General features: G+C 41.8%; 1 protein-coding gene across 1 annotated transcript in view; it reads right to left on the bottom strand.

Annotated features, from left to right (window-relative positions):
- LOC124594377 (adenylate cyclase type 3) overlaps positions 1-21,545 on the bottom strand; it is a 686,894-nt gene that overhangs the window by 339,841 nt on the left and 325,508 nt on the right. The gene's annotated exons all lie outside the window — the stretch shown is intronic.

Genomic DNA, 21,545 nt, shown 5'->3' with positions numbered 1-21,545 from the left:
CGGAGGCACCGTCAGAGGCTATAAGACATAAGTAACTTTCAAACGTAAATATGTTTAGCTAGCCAAAATGACCGAACTTATTAATAGTGACCGGGAAACAATAGAACTGTGACCTCATCCGAACGCTGACCAAGGTCGCGCGTTCACGCAGACGTGCGTTAGAGAGCCGTTTTTTGAATTTCTATAGTCTCGCAGTACATGATTGAGAGCTGGTTTCTCAGGATGAGGCAGGATAAGGTTACGATTGTGGATGGGGCCGTATTCAGTTTCTCTCGGTTGCACAACAAATACGTAAACTTTATTTAAAGAATTTAAAATTTTAGAACAATCCCTTAAAAAAACACAATTGACTGCATGGCGGATGAAGGCCTCATCACAAAAAAATTCCACAATTTTTAGGACCGAACAATTCCAAATAGCTCATATTAAGATGTGTACTTCGTTTTAAAACAAACTGTAACACAGCTGAAGGCCTTATTATAAAGAAGTGAAATTATCATTCGGCTGAAGGTCACAAACATTTCTAAATAACAAACGGCTGAAGGCCTGAGTTAGAAGTCAGGAAAACAATTCCAAGTAGCACACACCTCAACAAATACCTTGCTTTGAAACACGTTTGCTTAAAAAAAACTTACTGTAACATGGCTGGAGACATTATCACCAAAGAAATGAAATTATTGCTCGGCTGGAGGCCACACCAACAATGATTAGAAAATTACAAATATCATTAAAACAAATATCATAACCTAAGAAATTAGGACTAGCGGTTTCCAGCAAGTGTTGTAAGGGTCGGCCTGGAAAGGTAACTCAAACATAAGGTAAGGTGAGACAGGCAGCCAAGAGTTGTACTCAAGTAACAAGATGGCAATTCAAACTAGAGGCAGCTTAAGCGCCGATCGACCAACTAACCAATCCGCCTAACGTCCGATCATCGGTACAACGATGTAATATTTTTAGGCAAGGGCGAAGAGACAGACAGCACTACATCTTCAGAAAACACCCAAGGCCAAAGGATAGGCCTCGAAAAAAAAATGCACAGTACAATACAAGAGGAAAGGTACGCTGCCAGAAAAGTACGCAAACCTCCAGGACAGGTAACTGGGGCGTTAGCGGCCACAAGACAGAAAATACCGCTGGTTGCACTTCATTAATAAGAATAATTCTAAATTTAATGATGAATAACAAATATAAAAAGTCAGCTGCAAAATTTCACTGCCTCAAAACAATTCACTCATTGCCGACAGGCTCAGTGGCCCTGGGAGCAACAACCCGCCGACCAAAGGCGAGATCTCAGAATAGTCGAGGTTGCATTAGTAGTAAACTCTTCACTCAACTTAAACATCCAGGGTTCGGTGTGCAACGAAGTCGTCGCTCTCGCAGCTGCGCCTCCTCGATCTGGCAGTGGCAGCACGCCGTTAGTGGCCCCGGCTTGCCGACGCGCTGCTCGGACCTGCTCGATGCTGTGCTCCCAACCGACCTGATGTCCGTTCGCAATTCCCCACTCCACACAAAGCGACCGGGAAATACTAGCAATCGCTCCAAAGATATTACCACAGTACTCGTATCGATAAGCGCTGCTGCTGCCACTCACGTGCAGCAAAGCCAGCAACTTAGTGACGCCAGTAAATCGAATCAGAAGTGACAAGACGCCAAGCAATAAACGGCATGAACACGAGCCGCGCATGTCTCAATCATAGCTTAGTAACGATTGGAACCAACAAAAATTTAGCATCTGGGATCCTAAGCTGGGTGTTCCTGCGTTCCGGTGCTTGTTCATATGCTGCTGATTTATCCGTGTTGCTGAGTCGACCACTGCCCTTGAGTTCCTTCAGCCGGGTGTTGATCTTTCGTCTAGTGGTTCCCATGAACATCTAACCGCATGAACAAAGTATTTTGTACACTCCTGCCGTGGAACACTGATTTTCACCATTTTTGACTATGTTTGGATGGCGTCACTATCCAAATGTAGCTCTGTTACCAGTATTCACAGTTGGGCAGTTTTGGAACATAAACCACGTCTTTGGCCTGTGAGGACGTCAGCCACACTAGGGGATCAGACTTTAAGCACCATAAGAAGCCTCTGACCATGACCTAATTCCCATGTAACCCCAGATTTCTCCAATTGTCGGTGCAATCCCTGATGTGTAGACACAGAGTAATTTGTTAACGGCAGTAGTATTCGCTGTTCCATACTCCCCTATCAGGGCAAAGGGATCAGTAAGTCGCATATCATGAAAACTTTTGTAGTATAAGAAAACAATGAGCTACATGCTACAGACTTCCTGACGTGCACTGACGAGCCAAAACATTTTGAACTCATTCTCAATATCATGTTGTCCAGCTTTGGAATGCTATTCAGCATGGCATGGATACAAGTCCTTGGTAAGACTCCGGAGGAATTTGGCACCAGACGTCTCCACTAAGGTCACGTAATTCGGTGGTTTGTGGACGCTGATATGTCGTCTATGGGCGTCGCAGCTGTTCTTCATTTAGTGTCCTAGACATCTACATCTACATACGTACTCTGCAAGACACCATATGGTGCGTGGCGGAGGGTACGTTGACCACTATTCGTCATTACCTTTACTGTCAATGCCTTCATACGAGCTCCAATTTCTCTTATTAATGTAATTTCACTAGATGTATCACAAATCACTGCAGCACGATTCAGGCCTTCTGAGACTGAAAGTTATTCTGCTGGAAAATGCCATCGCCATCGGTGAAGTTATCAGGATTGAAAAAGGGTTGCATTTTCACGTACGCCACAGTTGTCATGCTGTCTTTGATTACTATCACACGTGCTACGAAATCTGAGGTGAATGGCCCGTATAGCATAATATCAGCCCCAATGGCCTGCATTCATGGAGCAGTGCATGTTTCTACAAGCCGTTCACCTAGATAGTGGCATATCCGAACACGACCATCCATCTCTTCTAACAAGTAATGTTATTCATCCGACCAGGTGACACATTTGGTTGCTCCATTGTTCACTTTTGATGGTCCCATGCTCACGGCATCATAGATTGGTTCAAAAAGAGAACATGTAAGAATGGTCCGTTGCCATCCCAAATGTTCAGCAATTTGCTCTGAACGGTGAGCTCCGAAACACCTGTGCCTGTATCACCACTGTACTTCACTGAGGCTGGGTCCATCGCTGCGATGAATTGTATAAAATTTATATGATTAGCGCCGCCTGCAGCTCTCATTTCACCTTCAATGGCTGACCTCTGTCGTCAGAGCTGCCACATATCGGCGTCTGTTCTGCTTACAGAGCGGGGAAGCCCACGTGCGGTCTCTCCGTCCTCCAGCCACTTCCAATAACGCCCACGAAAGCAGCACGCGAACGGTCGACTAGCTTCGCCGTTTCCAATATGGTCGTTCCAAGGCTCCAGGCCACATCAGTCTGCCCGTTTGTCGAATTCACTTAAGTCAGTGGAGTTCCTCAATTACGACCAGTGTCTTAGCTGTAATGGTTCCCTATTCGTCCTGTTCTGCCTACAATATTTCCTTACCAAGTCACGCGCCCGCAAAGCCATCATGTGCAAATAACTCGCACTTTTCGGATCATCGGTGTATCAAAGAAGAAACGTAACTGCAAGCAACACTAAGAAGAGTGCAAAACGTTTTCCATAAAGAAAATTCAAAAAAATAATAATTCGTGAAGCTGTGTGAGGAGCGCGCTGCAGTACAGTCAGTGTATAGAACACACGGCACGTAATAAAAACTGTATTGAAAAATAGTTGAAGAGAGAATTTTGCTTTTGATGAGTTCCATTTCGATCATGACGCTTGTATCGCAACAACCACCAATAATCCTATAGTCCTTTTTTAATATTAAACTGCATCGATCAATGAAAATCTTTCTGTGTGCTGATGTGCCCAGTACGACATCTGCTTTCTGTGACGCGTCATGAGTGGTGCTCTTCTGATTGGTCGCCTCGAAATCATACTACTTTCATGAAATCTCCTGAGTGACGTATTTGAAAATGTCAGCCTTTCAGTGGGTACAGCCATTGTCGAATGGGACCTCAGATCTTTTCCTTTTGGAACATAACGTAAGACGTCTGCTTCCGATGTAGACATTGACTGAACGTCTGGTTATTGACACGTTGGCACAAACTGCTGCTAAGAAAGAGAAAGCTTAATGTTAATAATATTCAGACAAGTTATCGTCGTTGAACTCCCATAAGGCAGTGGCCTTCCTCTGAATTCGTGTAGTAAATAACTCTGTATCACACTACACGCAAAAGAATTATCTCAAGTACAATTTGTGACCATCAATTTCAGACTTGCAATTCCCTGATATGTATGAACGACAGAAGATGTTAACCTACCAGTTGTAGGAGAAGTAGCAATATGCACTGCAGACAGGGAATCTGTCAGAATCTTTCCTGCGACACTGTGTCCTAGTGGCGTATTGTACGTTGCTTGTGAGCCATCAAAGTGGTTAAGACAAGTCGCACGCCTGAACTTCACAGCTAGCAAACATTACGTACCTCCTTGGTAATTATTAAAGACATTTGTAGCAAAGTAACTGCTATGAAACTTTGTGTCATCGTTTGCTGTCATAACAGTAAATGACAGCATGTATTTCAGTTTAATATCTAAAGTAACTTCTGAAATACACAAAATCGTCTAAAATGTGGAATTTTTGACTTTCCATGATAAATAACTTCTTGACACGCTAATGTGTTTTGTGTTAAAATCAATGAAGAAATTCGACGAAAGACTTTTTCATTACATAACTAAGTAAGCCGCATTACGGTTAGAAGTCTAAAATTTATATTACGCATTTAGTTTCAGATAGCTCCTATTATTTAATTTGTTGGATGCCATTATTTGCGTTTGTTGCGTTCTCTGGGTGAACGACGGGCGAATGTGTCATGTATCTGAGGCATGAGTCACTGGAATTGTTAATAAACGTGAGAAAGCGTGGAAAATAGGTTTCAGTAACCTTGATATGATTCACATACTTGGGGAACATTACAATTCTAAAGTCGCGAGTTTTCGGTACTTTTGTAAATTAAGGTCTGCTTTGGTCCTTGAGACGTCTACAGAGAGATTAATTTTTGTTTCATTTGCTTTTTAGAACTTATTACATTTCGTTTTTTTAACTTGCTTCGGAACTGGAACAAGTTGAAAGAGGAAGGTAACTGCGTCGTATGAGTTGGCATTACTGACAATTTTATACCATTTTACTCGAATAATCAAATTTTTTGAGCAGCTTGGTACCGAGAGATAATTTCATGTTTTCGTTTCTCTATGACCACCTCTTGTGAGGCGAAGTCGTGTAATCGGCAGCGCTAATGCATTCCGTTCAGATTGTGGAAAATCAGATTAATTCGTAAGTATTGTAAATAGTGGTGTGTGAAATCTATGGAAATTTCAAGTTTTTAGTGAAAAGTGAGTCTTACTTTCTATGGGTATAACTTCTGCATGATGCAGTCACAATCGTGGACTTTCAGTGTCCTAAATCATGATAAACTTTTTAGTATATGAGTGAGCATTCGAAACCATTTATGACCATGTCTGTTTACAGACTGCTGCTTAACTTACATTCCTAATCAGTAACCACGCGCAGCTCGCTAAATCACTCGCAAAAGAGCCAACGATTTTGCTACTGCTTGATCCATGACTCATTATAAACACAAAGATACACTTCACTGATCACGAAACTACAGACATCTTCATGCTTTGAAAATTCCACAAAATGAGTAGCCACTGTTGAGTGCCTGAGAAAAATAGTTAAAACACTTCCGCTTCGTATAAGAATACTAAATTGTTCACGTAAACAGTGGACACACATACTGCACACACCTCCTCCTCCCCTCTTCTGTATCCAACTGTCCGCCTCATCCTCCCACTTCTACTCTGCATCTCCTTCTCCTCCTCCTCCTCTATACCCTATCTTTCCTTCCATGTCCTGCTCTCTCTCTCTCTCTCTCTCTCTCTCTCTCTCTCTCTCTCTCTCTCTCTCTCTCTGTCCATCTCTTATGCTCCCTCTCTTCGAAAATATGTTTAGTCTCCCTGTCACTGTCCATATCTTTTACCCTACCGCCTCTATCCATCTACTCTTCATCCCCTTTCTTCCCGCCAATCTCCTCCTCTCCCCTCTTTCTGTCTTTTCCTCCCCACATGAGTGCCAATGCCTTCCTGCCACCTCTCTCTGGGCATCTATTCCTCCCCTTCTCTCTGTGTCCACATCTCCTCCCCTCTCCTCTCTGCCCATCAACTCTTCCTGTCTCATTTCTCTCTGTCCATCTCTTCCTCCTCCTTCTCACTCTCGCTCTACCCCACTTCCTATACATCCCCTCCTGCCCCCTCTCTGTACACCTTCTCCTGCCTACATTACCCTATTCATTGCCATATCCCCTCTGTTCCCATCGATTCCTCACTCACATCCTGTCTCCTAATCCTTCTCTCCCTCATACCTTCCGTTCCGCCTCTTGCCTCTCTCTCTGTTTTTGCTGTCCTCTTCCATGTATCTGTCCATCCGCTTCTGCCTCCTCCTTTGTGCTTCCCTTCGTCCTTCCTGAACACCTGACAGTCCATCATCTCCTGCCGCCCCCCCCCTCCCCTGTTCCTATCCTTCCCATCCTGCTCCGTCTGCATGACCGTCTTCTCCTCTGTCGATCTCAAAATTTCCCCTGTCTTGTCCATCCATGCATATAGCTTCGTCGATAATGTAATCCTGCACGAATCAACACAACACACCATTCATGTCACATCAGGGGATGGAAAACCGCTTCTTACCCCTGATGTGTAGGCTAGTCTGTAATTCATATCAGTAAGGTATGTCAATACCTTTCTCACACAACATGCCTGGCTTGCAAGGCAGCTTACATAAAGGAATAAGGGAAACATGTTTTTGCTTGTATTTCTGCCCCTATTGGACTGTAATGTTGTAAATCCCATAGTGGTGGTACTCATGAGGCCTGCTGTTTCTGAGCCAAATTTGGTAGAAATTCATCAAGGGGTTTGTAAAGAGATCCCAGACATACAAACATATAGTTACGCTCTATCTTATATTTATAGAGAAGAAATGAGTATCTGTTTGAATCTTGCTCTGTTAACATTTTTTTCACTTTTGCATTTCGTAAAAAGTTGAGAAACTTTCGTGTTAAATTAATGAGCAATTTTTCTGCAGTATTCTGTGTTATGCAAATATAAGTGCTCTATTCTTCAGGAGTGACTTTGTTCGGTTTTGTGTACTTTTATGCGTTGCTGTTCCTAATTACTGGACATGGAGATTTCCTTTTCGTCTTATTATATGTTTATTATTCATTTGTGTACACTGCAGACAGAACAATATGACTAGTGTATGGAGAAGGGGGGAAATCTGCGTTTTAACACAGACAACTTAGGAATTTTGTGATCATCCATTTTCTAAATCAAATTGTTTGGTTTGAGAGCAATATACAGCCGACATTGTTCGCTGGAGAACACCTTAGTCATAAATCACGTCCCATATGACGATGGTGCTGCGTCTCGTGGGACTGGATTTCCTGTCCACGTCAACGTCAGTTGCCTCACCCTAAAGAGCGGCTTCACTAACACAGCACCTGGCGTGTGGAGAATCCGCAGTGCGTAGCCACCTGGTGTCGGCCCTCGTGTTTGTGCTTGGCCACGCAGCCACGCTGCCTGCTGCTGTAGCCGCGTTCACGACCGCACAGCCACACAAACAGCACACACACGCTGTCGTGCACTTCACACACTGCCCTGTGTGCTCTGTAAGCGCGAACTGCTCCTCGTGGTGTGACATTTAGGCACTGTACCTACATACTGTCCGCTCCCGGTAGATGAGTGGTCAGCGCGACAGAATGTCAATCCTAAGGGCCCGGGTTAGATTCCCGGCTGGGTCGGAGATTTTCTCCGCTCAGGGACTGGGTGTTGTGTTGTCCTAATCATCGTAATTTCATCCCCATCGACGCACAAGTCGCCGAAGTGGCATCAAATCGAAAGACTTGTACCCGGTGAACAGTCTATCCGACGGGAGGCCTTAGTCACACGACATTTTACCTACATACTCTCCGTATTGGTAGCGAGCAACAGACGCACATGAGGACATTTACTCCTGCACCAGCTCTCCGCCGTCAGATCTGTCCACTTCCTCGTTCTGTGACGAGGCGTGGATGGCCAACACGTTGTCGTTTACTCGTTGTTTCGCCGTACTTCAACCATTTTTCAGAAATAATGCCCAGATTTCAGGCCACAATAATCTACCCTTTCTGAAATTCCTTTATATCAGTTGTTTTCTCCCATTCGTCTCTGTTCGGCTTACAGAGTTCCCTAGTCACGTCACTTGCACGCAATGGACCAGATGGCAGCGAATCTCGCCATATACGGTCTATACAGTGTGAATCAAATTTAGCGCAGTTCGACACCACAGAGCGATACCTTGTTTAGCAACGCTACAAAACTTTATCTACCACAATTTCGTCTGTATGTATGGTAAACGGACGTCCAAGAGAGACAATATGGAAATCTTGTCATATATGGGAAAAGTGACTTCACTCGATACTCTGGAGCTATGCGGCACAGTTAGTGCAGTGGGTGCAGTGTTGTGTTATAATACTGGAGTTTGAGGGTTCGATTCCAGATATAAGCTTATTTTAGGGTTCCGGTAAATAGGTAAAAATGCAAACCACAGAAGATCACTTTGTCGTCCGTCTATCTGACTATCAGTCTGTCTTTCTGTACGACTGCTAGTAACCCTTTTTGTCAGGAAATCATAGGCGTATCAGGCTGAAATTTATGGCAAATACAAATGTCTATAGTCCCTTGGAGCTGTAACAAGTTTAAGATTCTACACCCATGCAGTAGAAGATAGTTCCATTCATGTCAAGTATTTTGACATGTAATCAGTATCGATATCGGTAAGAAGCAAAACTCGTCAGAATTATCGATTCCCGGATTTGAAGAGATATCTATATAGATACTTAAATTTGAATGGAAACCTCGGTGCGCAAGTCGTTCTCGTACTTATTCGGATTTCTTCTATAGAATTTTAAACTGCGTGATACGTTATCTTGTTTCTTAATCGTTATACTGCACGTACATCAGGTCTTACACAAAATTCATGGAATTATTTAATACTAACGCAGAAATTACAATACAGGAGAGGGTTGTACCTATAAGATTGTGTAATTGGGAACATCTGATGTTTTCTGTTCGGTGCTTCATTCTAGCTACTGAGTCTAGAATCACATGAAAGAATGGTCTCAAGAGGTCGTCATAGCCAATTCCCGAGATTTTCTACAGTTTTCGTTGTTCTTACACAAGAAGGTGCTTTTTGTGTAGCATATGTAAACATTTCACATTCTGCTCATTTAGGTGCTGTACAATGTACCATTAGTTCTTCAGTTACAGAAAACTGTGATCAATAAAATGCTGTATATTTTTAGAACTATTTCTATAACCAGTGGACAGTTAAGCCATACTTCGTATGACATGCATCTCCTTGTACCTTGAAACAGAAGGAGGTCTTTTAACACCGAAAAAATGATATTTGCTAATGAATAGCCTTTAATTTCGAAACAATTTTACGTTTCAAAAATTGAAATTTGTGTTACTTTCCAGTATTTCAGAATCTGTTTAATCTGATATCGCTTACTGCCTATTGTGTAATAAAGGAGGAATGTAACAGATAGACGACTAAATACAGTACTGACAAGATTTTCTTGATAGCAACGCTTTTAAATTTCAGCAGAATATTTGTTCCCATATACATGACGATGTTGTACCTTGGAATATGTTTTCATATTCGGAAAACCATTATTTTCCTCAATAATTTTTGTAATTTCACTGAAAGAATGAAACAAGCAAAATCTGAATGCTATCATTTAAAAACAGAATAATAAAATAAATTAAACTTATTTAATAGGGCTGGACAGAGGCAAAAATTAATGTCTAACATACAGGCTTTTTGGGAAAGTAGAACAAACAATATCGACAATGAAATACTAAAAAGATTTTTATGCCTAAAGTCATAATTGTATCCAATAGTTGGCAACTATCTGTTTACAATAATTTGTGTAGTCCATTCAGCTGTGATTTTTCTTTAAACTACTGCATTTCAGACCAGTATTTCCAGTGATGAGAGACAGGTAGAGGTTCCCACCGAAAAGATAAAGTACTGGTATCAGTTTTAGTTGCACTATGTACTCTTTCTTGAGAACTATATAGCACAGCTTTACAGACCAAAGTTACAAAAGCGAGGTAAATACCATTTACACAGCTATTTATTACCTATTCATGAATGATGCTAACTTGCACTTTCAACACAAAACAACGAAACAGCAGTTTCTTACCTAGTAATGATGACTAAATATTCTCAACATTGAAAATAGCAAGCAGATGAACGTCAATGAGAATATGTCATTACATTTTCCGTAAGAAGTAAAGAAATACGTTTTCATCGTAAAAACTAGTGCCAACAACGAGAAAGAAACACAAGTCAACATGTTAACATATTAAAGCAATATGCCACAGCAAAGAAAATTTGTACTATTGGTTCCAAAATGGGACACTATGAGATTATGCTGAAAAGTTACATAATGACAATAAAAACGACGAAAGAATGCAAACGGAAGAAACAAACTGACTCTGAATGAATTACTACAAACACAGGAAATCTTTGGAGTTCAGAAATGTGTTTAAATTAGCTTGCGTTATACGAGTATATCAGGTGGCTACTCACAGAGGTCCATTGTGGGCTGTAATTGTCGAATGGCTACGAAACTTAGCAGATAGTGTGGAGTCGATTAACACTGGAAAAAGTTGGTATCAATTGTGGCCACCAGGTGGAACCCTGGCGCTGTGAATACAAGAAAGATGTATAGAAATGTTTCCATATGTAATGGGTTAGGAACAGGACGTGGGCAGAAAAGGTCAAACAAGCGAGAAGCGTGAATGTTGATTTTATTATTAACTGCCACTTACACAATCTGTTCAGTATGAGCACCGGAGGCGTCGACGAAGCGCTGTACCTGCTCGGCAGTTGTTTGCAGCAGTTCCGGTGGGATCTAAGCAATGTGTTCTTGTATATTGGCCTTTACAATAGGTAGAGACGTAACGTGTCCCTGGCAAACGCGTTCTTTTAGGTATCCTCAGAGCCAAAAGTCGCATGGATACCGATCAGGTGATCTTGCAGGCCATGCACGTGGAAGATCTCTGAAAATAACACGTTCGTGAAAGCTTGAATTGAGATCTTTCCCTGGGCAAGCGACATGAGGTGCTATCCCAGCTAGCATGAAAACAAAGTTTTCCACACAGCAGCGCTCTTCCAAAGCAGGAATCACATTCTGTACAAGGAGGCCCCTATAAGGTACAGCCGTCAAGGTACACCTTGCAGGCCTCTGGGTGTATTCTCTTCAAACAGGAACGTACGGAGAATAATGACACTTGTAAATTCTTACCACACAACCACATAGGGCGATTGCAATGGTTCTCCGTAAGCAATACACAGTTTAACAGTACCCAATATCACACAGTTCTATGTATTCACTGTAACCTTCAGTGTGAAATGTGCCTCGTCACTCCATACAATATTCCCCGGCCACATTTCATCAACTTTGATCCGTGCCAGAAGCCAAGAAGCAAATAAAGAACATTGGTGCAGATCGTGAGGTTTACCGAGCTTCGTGGCGCAGTGGTTAGCACACTGGACTCGCATTCGGAGGGCGACGGTTCAATCCCGCGTCCAGCCATCCTGCTTTAGGTTTCCCCTGATTTCTCTGAATCGCTCCAGGCAAATGCCGGGATGGTTCCTTCGAAAGGGCACTGCCGACTTCTTTCCCTAATCCGATGAGACAGATAACCTCGCTGTTTGGTCTTTTCCCCCAACCCAACCCTTGTGAGGTTTCAGTTACTGCACCGTCTGGATCTTGTGACGGTACTAGTATAAAATAGACCGACACTTTCCGTACTATTTACTATACGATGGACAGTTACCGTGACACTGTACAAGCACTAGCAGTACCTGGGAAGCATGCAGCAACTTCGTCAGTAACTTGCTCTGGAATAGGATGCCGTCCTCTTCAATTGTAAGTGCCACACCAAGATCACCCGTGTTTTATTTCATTATTATCTTCCTTAAACCATTTAATGACGTCGGACGACTGCTCAGACCTTTCAGTCGGCGATCCTCAAGTAATTGCTGCCATTCACAAAAAACAGTTCCATTAAGAGCACATATTCTCTCTTCAAGATAGCCGTGCTGTTCATTCACCTTATGGCTTATCAAATGACGGTGGATGTCAGTATACAGCGCTAGATTTGCACATGGTGGCCAAAATTGTAACTAATATTTTTTACAGCGTAAATCGGTTCCTCATTAACGTACTAGCATATCTACCAAGTTTTTCTGCCATAAAATAATTGCACTGCACGCTGGATCTCCGTGAGTAGCTGCACTAATTATAATCACCTGGTAGATAATCTGTGTAGCACAAAAAAGAGGCTGCCTGAGCTGTAACAAATTACAACAGCACTAAGCTAGTGTACATATAGGCACAAAATAACAACTATTTTAACTTGTAAAAATATCTTGGAATTTTATCTTACTTCTCCACTAAGCTTGTTTTGTAATTAACCGTTTATTTACATAGAATATAAACTAGACAGTAGTGAACATGTGGCTGCAGATAAAAAAATTGAAGTGCATCCTTTAACACAAATGTGGCAAGTTTCTTTGACCGCATTACATTGTTTATCTCCGAGCGTCAGGATTCATCCTCATATATGAACTTTTACTAGGACAGATATTTTATTGGCAACTGAATCATACATTTATATCCCCAGAAAAACTGCGCAGCTTCCCAGGGAAAGAAAAGTCTGCAAAAGTAGTTCCACAACATAATCAGATGCGTGTAACGTTAAAGGTAGCCTTTGTTGGATGCATCAGTGCACCTTCATTAACAGTTGAAATACTTTCATGAGGAATGCTGCCTGGAAGCTGTGGGGAACGACTCCGTGACTGAGTTACAAATTCTTATAAGTTTATACACAACCCAACCAAATAAATAATGCAGTCCTGTCTGTTTCCATAATACTAGTACCTGTAGAATCCGAATCTTGAATTTCTAACTCAGTGTCATTATCAAAGGGTTTGGATTTAGAATTAAAAATCCAAGAAGTACTTATCATCTTCAGCTTCATATTAAGAAGATCGAATATAGTGCAATATTTATTATATTGATTACATTCCGTAATTTGACGGGCGTAAGATATGGCCAGCCTCTCGAACTTTTGGAAACAAAAGATTCAACACACTCTGTTAACAATCTACTAAATTATTTGCTTGGAAAATGGTTCCTCAAATAATTTCAGAGCAGTTGTAGTTGGCAGCTGAAGTACAGTTTATACTGGCTTCCACTGTTTCTTCTCATTCAAACTCAATGTTGTAAACCGTATTAGTGTAACATTGCAGAGTCTCGCGGCGATAACACTGAATAAAAAGTTTTCGCGTTTCCAACTGCGTTAAGTAATCAAAATTACACGAGCTTTCGACCAAGCATCCCTTGGTCAGTGTCAAATGCCATGACTGCCAGTTGGCTGCTGGTACGTCCCTTATATACATCAGCTGCCAGCTGTGACGTCACTGGTGCCCGCGGCATCCAGATATACGGGCATGCCCGCATCTCGTGGTCGTGCGGTAGCGTTCTCGCTTCCCACGCCCGGGTTCCCGGGTTCGATTCCCGGCGGGGTCAGGGATTTTCTCTGCCTCGTGATGGCTGGGTGTTGTGTGCTGTCCTTAGGTTAGTTAGGTTTAAGTAGTTCTAAGTTCTAGGGGACTGATGACCGTCGATGTTAAGTCCCATAGTGCTCAGAGCCATTTGAACCATATTTATACGGGCACCTATAGCACCTACTGCTTATGTTTTATCGAAGATCCTGAAGGACGGGAAGGCTTTTCGCCTCATTGTATCCACCATTTGTTCATCAACATACAAGCTGGCGAAGTGCTTGGACAACCTCCACACTCCACATGAGCGACACAACGAGAACTTCGTATTAAAAAATTCGGCAGATTTTATCAACCAAATTAATCGTCTTGGAGTTAGTAAGGACGACATAACCGTCAGGTTTGAAGTGGTGGCGCTGTTTACGAATGTGCCTGTCAAAGGTTGTTTGGACCTAGTATCCCAGTTTTTGTAGGTGAAGTGGTCGAGCTATTTAGGCACACTCTTTCGTCTTCTTATTTTCTGTACAACGCCCAATATTACTGTCAGACTGACGGAGTTACAATTGGTAGTCCGTTAGCTCCAGCTGTTACAAACCTCTCCAAGGAGAATTTGAGCCAGCTGCTGTGACCGAGCGGTTCTAGGCGCTTCAGTCCAGAACCGCACTGCTGCTATGGTCGCAGGTTCGAATCCAGCCTCGGGCATGGATGTGTGTGATGTCTTTAAGTTAGTTAGGTTTCAGTAGTTCTAAGTCTAGGGGACTGGTGACCTCAGATGTTAAATCGATTGGAGCCATTTGAACCATTTTTTGTGAATTTTGAGGATATTATCTCAGACACGACGTTCGATACGTTGACGACACGTTCTTCGTTTGGTCCCACGGATGTGAGAAACCAAACGAGTTCTTGGAATACCTCAACAGCATTAACACTAACATCCAGTTTAACATGAAAGTAGAAAAAACGATGTTCTATTCCTCCTCGAAATTCTCGTGCGCCGCAAACGACGTGGATGAATTGGCCACAGCGTCTACGAAAAACCCACCCACACCGATCCGTACTTGAAAGCCATCAGCCATCATCACCCGGCACAGAAGCACGCTGTTTTACAAACATTGGTGCATCGTGCAAGAATGATATCAGACGCTCCGTGAGCTGAGCCACCTACGCATGGTCATCAGGAACAATTGCTCTAACCTCCGTCAAATAAATGAAGAATTTGAATCAAGTTTCACAAAACGACCACCGACGAGGACCAGAAAAATAAATTTGCTTTCTTGTCATTCTGTCGCGCAGTGTCGGGCAAGATAAGCTGCCTGCTGAAACGACACAAAATCAAGTCGGTCTTCAGGCCTCCGACGAAAATCCGTCAATTACTGAGACCAGTTAGAGAGGCAGCACGTCTCAGAACGCCTGGGGTCTGCAAGATATCTTGCGGATGTGGCCAGTCTTATGTCGGACTAACAGTAAGCACTGTTGAAAAACTCGAGAAGGGGCATGAGAGGTTCTATGCCTACGGTACCCCGAGAAATCTGCTTTAGCTGAGCATGCTTTAGAAAACGGACGACGGATAAAATTTGACCAAACATGCGTTGTGGCTCGCACTAACGGCTTCTGCGATGCGTAATTATTGAAGCCAGTGCCATAGAAATTGCCAATAACACCCTAAATAGAGACGGTAGCCTGCAGCTCGGCATGGCGTGACCAACGGTCGCACGGTCGAAGTGGGCGTATCGAACGCCGAGTTACCATATGTCTGTATATGGCGAAGGCGCGGGAACCAGTTACGTCATAGCCAGCAGCTAGTCATACCACTTGAAAATGGTCGAGAAGTGTTTGACTGAAAGCTCGTGTAATTTTAATTACTTAAAACTTTTGGAAACCCGAGAATTTTTATTCGGACCATTTCAGGATCTGTCTACAGTGCATTATCTGGTTTCTACAAAGAGACTTTCGTACCACATACTAACACCGTTTACAAAGCAGTTAGTTCCTACATTCTATTTTGAAATAATATCTGATAATGCACGTCCGAAGATACAGTATGGTTCAATAAGTTCCTAGTGATTGGAACTCTCATTTTTGCAAATGCATCTTGGTTCATTTCACTTACTGACAAACTGAAAACCAGAAGCAGGTCAACGCTCCCCTTGAATTTTTCCTAAATGTTCAATATGTCGAATTTTTCCTAAAAGTTCAATATGTTACTACAAAAATTGATCTCTTTCGCAGTGGACTCACTTTCGATACCAAACAGTTTCGAATATTTTTTTAAATGTGAGGTACATATGGAGCAAAGTACAAAAACTCATCAGGCAAGTAGGCGTGATTAATTTGGCTACAAATAGAAATAACTCCAAGCGTTCATCATATGCCAACATTACTAACAGTCATTATCATTTCAGATCCAGTTTGCTATAAATCCGTCCCTGAATAAACGTTCAGTTACCTTCTTTGCCACAGTTTATTAGAGTGGGTTGAGTTCCCATTTAGAAATATGCTACCAGTTGTCTCCAGCATGCACTGACGTACCTCCCATCACGAAAGCAATTCTGGCTATCTGCAATTTCAGGAAACTACTGAATTCTTTATTTGAAAATTCTAGATATCTTTTTTAAAGCTTGTCATATTATGGAAATTACATTATTGCAATTTCATCTAATGAAAGTATATGCAGCCATCCTTGCACATGTTTTGAGTAAAGGTTCACGCCTAATCTCTCGATAATGCCACACTGGATGCCTGGTGCAGATGTACAGGATTCAGTCCTCCTCCTCACTGTTCTTGCTGACGGCAGTAGGTGATTTGTACGTCTCAAAAAGTCTTAACCCTTTGCACCAACAGCACTTTTCACTTTTAGGGCAAATCTTACAATTTCATAGGTCGTTTGTGAGGATTTCATGCAGAGACTCTTTGTAAATACTTTGTCTGCTCTCGCTGAAGAAACATTTTCTGCTTCCCCTTCATGGCAACTTTCTCGCCTGTCTTTCTTTTTATGTTTGGAGAGATAAGAATGATTTATACACCATTCAGTCGCATGTAAATGGTGACACATACACTACAGCACAGATATGACTTGTGAATTTTCTGAATAACAAAAGTGACGTTAGTATAAACCCTCACCTCCGCATTTACCTCTTCGTTTTGCAACTACAAATTTACAGTAAGGTATTCCGTTGTATTACATATCTCCTTTTGTAGTTCACAATTTTCATTAGTAATGAAGTTAGTTAAGGAACTTTATTATTTAATGAATCAAAATTTTCAGATGGAAGTTAAATCTGAAGCAACTTTGCAGCAGCCATTTTAATAACATTACACAGCCTACAGCACATACATGTATCAAGTTGTCAAACAATTTGCAGTAACATGAAAATTTAACCTCTGCCTTGCACACCACTATGAAGCTAATGTTGCAGTGTGTATCATTCCATAACACATCATTGCGCTTACAGCTGGAGTACTTACATCAGAGAAGTGGCCATATTGGTTGAAATAATTGTACCTTGCAGTATATTCAATACAAAAATATTTTACTGACAACATTATACACAACGAGCTCTACTATCTATGTTGTTGACAGGAAGTAAAGAAAGACAGCAGCGGTATACAAATTACTGAGCGTCCATAATTTTTATCAGAACATTTTGCTGATTGTTAATTTGGTATCGTTACAAACCTACCATGCCTTATGCTACTGAAGAGACTAATATTAGATCGCGGCGTTTAGTAGTTTACACACAACATTATAAATTTTACTTAACATTAGCATTTTTATCGTAAAATAGATGCAAAAAAAGCCGGCCTAAGTGGCCGTGCGGTTAAAGGCGCTGCAGTCTGGAACCGCAGCACCGCTACGGTCGCAGGTTGGAATCCTGCCTCGGGCATGGATTTTTGTGATGTCCTTAGGTTAGTTAGGTTTAACTAGTTCTAAGTTATAGGGGACTAATGACCTCAGCAGTTGAGTCCCATAGTGCTCAGAGCCATTTGAACCATTTTTAGATGCATAAAAACTCGAAAATATTTATGAGAAGCTCATCGTCACTACTGTCTGCTATGGTCAGTCTTCGCTTTTTGAAATTTCAGATTAGAAGTAGATTACGAGCGTTGAATTTCAGAAGAACTACTTTCCATTTTTATAGCTTCCTTCTATCAGCTTTATTCATCTCGAATTGCGAGTCCTCAAAGTATATCTCAAACAAGACATAAGCACTTAATGGAAAAACACGATATCACAGGTATGATTACTTTATCAAATGAATTACCCCACACACATGGAATGTAAGTTAGTTTTCATTTGTCACTCCTACCGTTTTGCAACCATTTCGGTCTCCGACTGATAGCCTGATTCCGTTTGCCGAGTTATCGCCACAGCTCGGTGCAACGTAGCATCCTATTTGGAAGTTTCCTACAGCGAAATTTACTCTCACTGACGAAAACTATGAACAAGCGTTGGCTGCTACAATCGTAAGAAGACCCAAAATAGACAGCATCGCAAAAGATTATGGGAGCGTGACCTGACCTCTCCTACACAGACCTTGTTGGGCAGTGGTAGTAACGTTTTGGCTCATTAGCGTATATGTGATAGTCACAATGCTTGTTGCCTTCTTGAATGGCTTTTCATTTTTATATCGTGTTGCCTCGGGGAGTACCACACGCAGCACAGAAATATAGTGGGCGTATTTGTTCATGGAGCCCTTTGATGTCCCGTAGCTAGTGCTAATAAAAGCAGTGTATGATAATTTATTTGTAGCTGACTTAGTGTAAGTATAATTACTGGGACAGTATTCATTAACGCACTCTGAAGCCGTGATATGGATTACAATAAAGGGTGTGTGCACTGCAATGTGGGCAGAGGGAGAGCAGTGATAAATTAACGCACTCTGAAGTCGTGATATGGATTACAATAAAGGGTGTGCGCACTGCAATGTGGGTAGAGGGAGTGCAGTGATAAATTTGGCTCAACAGAGCTTGGAATTTTCATCTACTGTTGATTGCTTGTGGTCATAGGACGCGCTGCATTGCCACTGCCGCCTGTGGGAAGCCGGTCATCGTGAACATAATCAATAAAAGTGGATTCATAACAAAATGACTAAGAGGGCCTTTATTTTCGATGAGTTATACAATACGATCCTGTGAGTGTATAATTCGCAGTCACTAGCCCGTGTTCTTCCAGCAGTTTGTAACCTCCCCCCTCACTTATCGACCTTAAAGACAGTGAAAAATTAAACCGCGTGTACCTAATGGAAATTTGGGAAAAGCAATAGTCACCGAAGTTAATCTATCGGTAAAGAGGGAGGAAAGGGTTACATCTAAATGAAAGGAAAAATGCAAATGAAACTGGTGGAAATTAATTTTGAAATGGGGTAGAGTTAATAAAGAAAGTAAATGTGCGGCCGTTACGTTAACAATTAACTAGCGGTAATTAGATATTTGAGATTTGGGGGAAATCACGGTCGCCAGTCCTAAGGACAATTACTATAGTAACTGAAAAAGCAAGGTAATTACACATATAATTAACACTAGAAGCGTGGCAACTGAAGGTTGACACGTGTAGTGTGAAAACTGAAAGTTTGTCAGAAGTAATAAATTTCGCTACTCTCTCACTTAATTTAGCAAAAGAATTAATAAAACCGGAAAATCGAAAGTTAATTTAGTGACTGAAGTTAATAGTGAGCTTTCTTTCTGAAGCACATCGAAATCCAGTAAAATACGGTTAGTCTTGGACTACCTCAACAATCATTTCAAAAGCAACTTGACTCTACGCAATTTAGAAACAAGAGATTTAACTTTGAACTTGAATTAAATGATTCTGAACTATTAACAATAGTAAAATTTAGTACGTACCAAGCTGAGCTGCAGTCACAGGTAACTAAAATACGGTAACAAAACTCGCACTCTTAATTTGTGCTTGTGCAATCTAAATATTGTAGCCAGCTGAACTTTGAAATTAAAGTAGTGAAATCGAATGATGCTGGCGTTTGAATTTCAACGACGCTCGGGCTCATTTCGGAAAAGGAAGGGACCCTGCTTGGCAGTGCAATTGGGACAATGAGCAACAAAGGTTCATGCTAAGTTGCTGTAATTTTGCGAGGCAAATGGAACAATTTGAAAAGCTGAGGTCTGCCATACAGTTCTGAAACTTTACGTGCTTTTAGTCTTCCTTGTTGGTTGATTGAAGGTTTGAAGCCGTCGATCGAGGAGGTGGCGACAGTCACTCATTGTCGGCCGTCGCTGTTACAGAAGCTGGATGTAGGCGCGCCTTCTTCTCGACACGGTCACCAGGCGAAACGGGCTCTTGATGTGCGCCAGCTAATGCTTCCCGTCCGCGACACCATGTCAGAAACTATCATCGCGAGTCGAGCGCAATTACATGCTGCCAAACCCCGAAAGCGCGGCAACTCGCGGGAGCGTCACACAACACACCTGCTCCACTCGCTACTCCAGCCAGACTCTGACTGCCCGCGCTCCACGCGGCAGAGTTAACACTACCAAACATCCTACACACTTTGATTCTTCACACGACCTATCGACGTAATCGTTCGATAGCAGTTTTCCCTAGGCAAGACCCAGCGTAAAAATACAAATAATATTTACGAAACAAACCAATTATACATCGACATAAGTGCATAAATATATATATATCCAAACAGTAAAGCAATTACAATATATAAAGAGACAGAAATGTCATATCTTGAGGTAACAAAACAAGGTAAAAAATAATAGTACAATAGATGGAAATAGGAGGATATGCATTTCCGGCGTTACAAGTTGTTCCTGAGTATTTGACGTGCACCTTTCCGTACTCTGTAGCGCAATTCCACAGCATTCTGTCAGACAAGACATGGGACACGTTGAATAAATCACAGGTAATGTAGGTTTAACATTCATTTAGACTGTAGGATGCTCTCGAGAAGCCCAAATCAAGGTTCGCCTCTCACATCGGTCGAATATTAGTGTTTCCATATGGTATCCAATGGAGCCAGCTATCTGTCTACTTTATAATGAGACAACAGTAACATGAATGTTGTAAAACAACAATGTTGTTTTACAGTAGTACACTCCCAGTATAGCACAAGCAAACAAGCAACTTAGAATTTGGGTGTAATTAATGTGGCCATTTTGGTTTTGTAAGCGAAGGGTCATAGTTCGTAGTAAATGACGGAAAGACGTCGAGTAAAACAGAAGTGACATCTGGCGTTCGCCAACGAAGTGTTAAAGGCCCTCTGCCGTTCCTAATCTATATAAAGGATTTACGAGACAATCAGAGCAGTCCTCTTACATTGTTTGCAGAATTTACTGTCATTTAGGAATGTCAATTGCAAGATGATTTAGACAAGATATGTGTATGGTGCGAAAAGTGGTAATTGACTAAATAATGAGAAGTGTGAGGTCATCCACATGAGTACTATATGAATCCTTTAAATTTCCGTTACACGATAAACCACACGAATTTAAAGGCCGTCAATTCAACTAAATACCTGAGAATTGTAATTACGAACAACTTAAACTGGAACGATCATATAGATAATGTTGTGGGGAAGGCAAATTGAAAACTGCGTTTTATTGCCAGAAAACTTGGAAGATGCAACAGGTCTGCTAAAGCGGTTACCTACTCTGCTCTTGTCCGGCCTCTGCTGAAGTACTGCTGTGCAGAATAGAATCCTTGCCAGATAGTATTTACTGAGGACATCGAGGAAGTCCAATGCAGGACAGATTGTTTTTTACTGTCGCGAAACAGAGGAGAGAGCGTCTCCGATATGATACGAGAGTTCAAGTGGAAATCATTGAAACAAAGGCGTTTTTCATTGCGGCGAGAAATTTTCAAGAAATTCCCATCTTCAACGTTCTCCTACGACTGCAAA

Source organism: Schistocerca americana, chromosome 2 (assembly GCF_021461395.2).
Source record: "Schistocerca americana isolate TAMUIC-IGC-003095 chromosome 2, iqSchAmer2.1, whole genome shotgun sequence".
NCBI lineage: Eukaryota > Metazoa > Arthropoda > Insecta > Orthoptera > Acrididae > Schistocerca > Schistocerca americana.
This window is presented reverse-complemented; position numbering and strand designations above follow the sequence as displayed.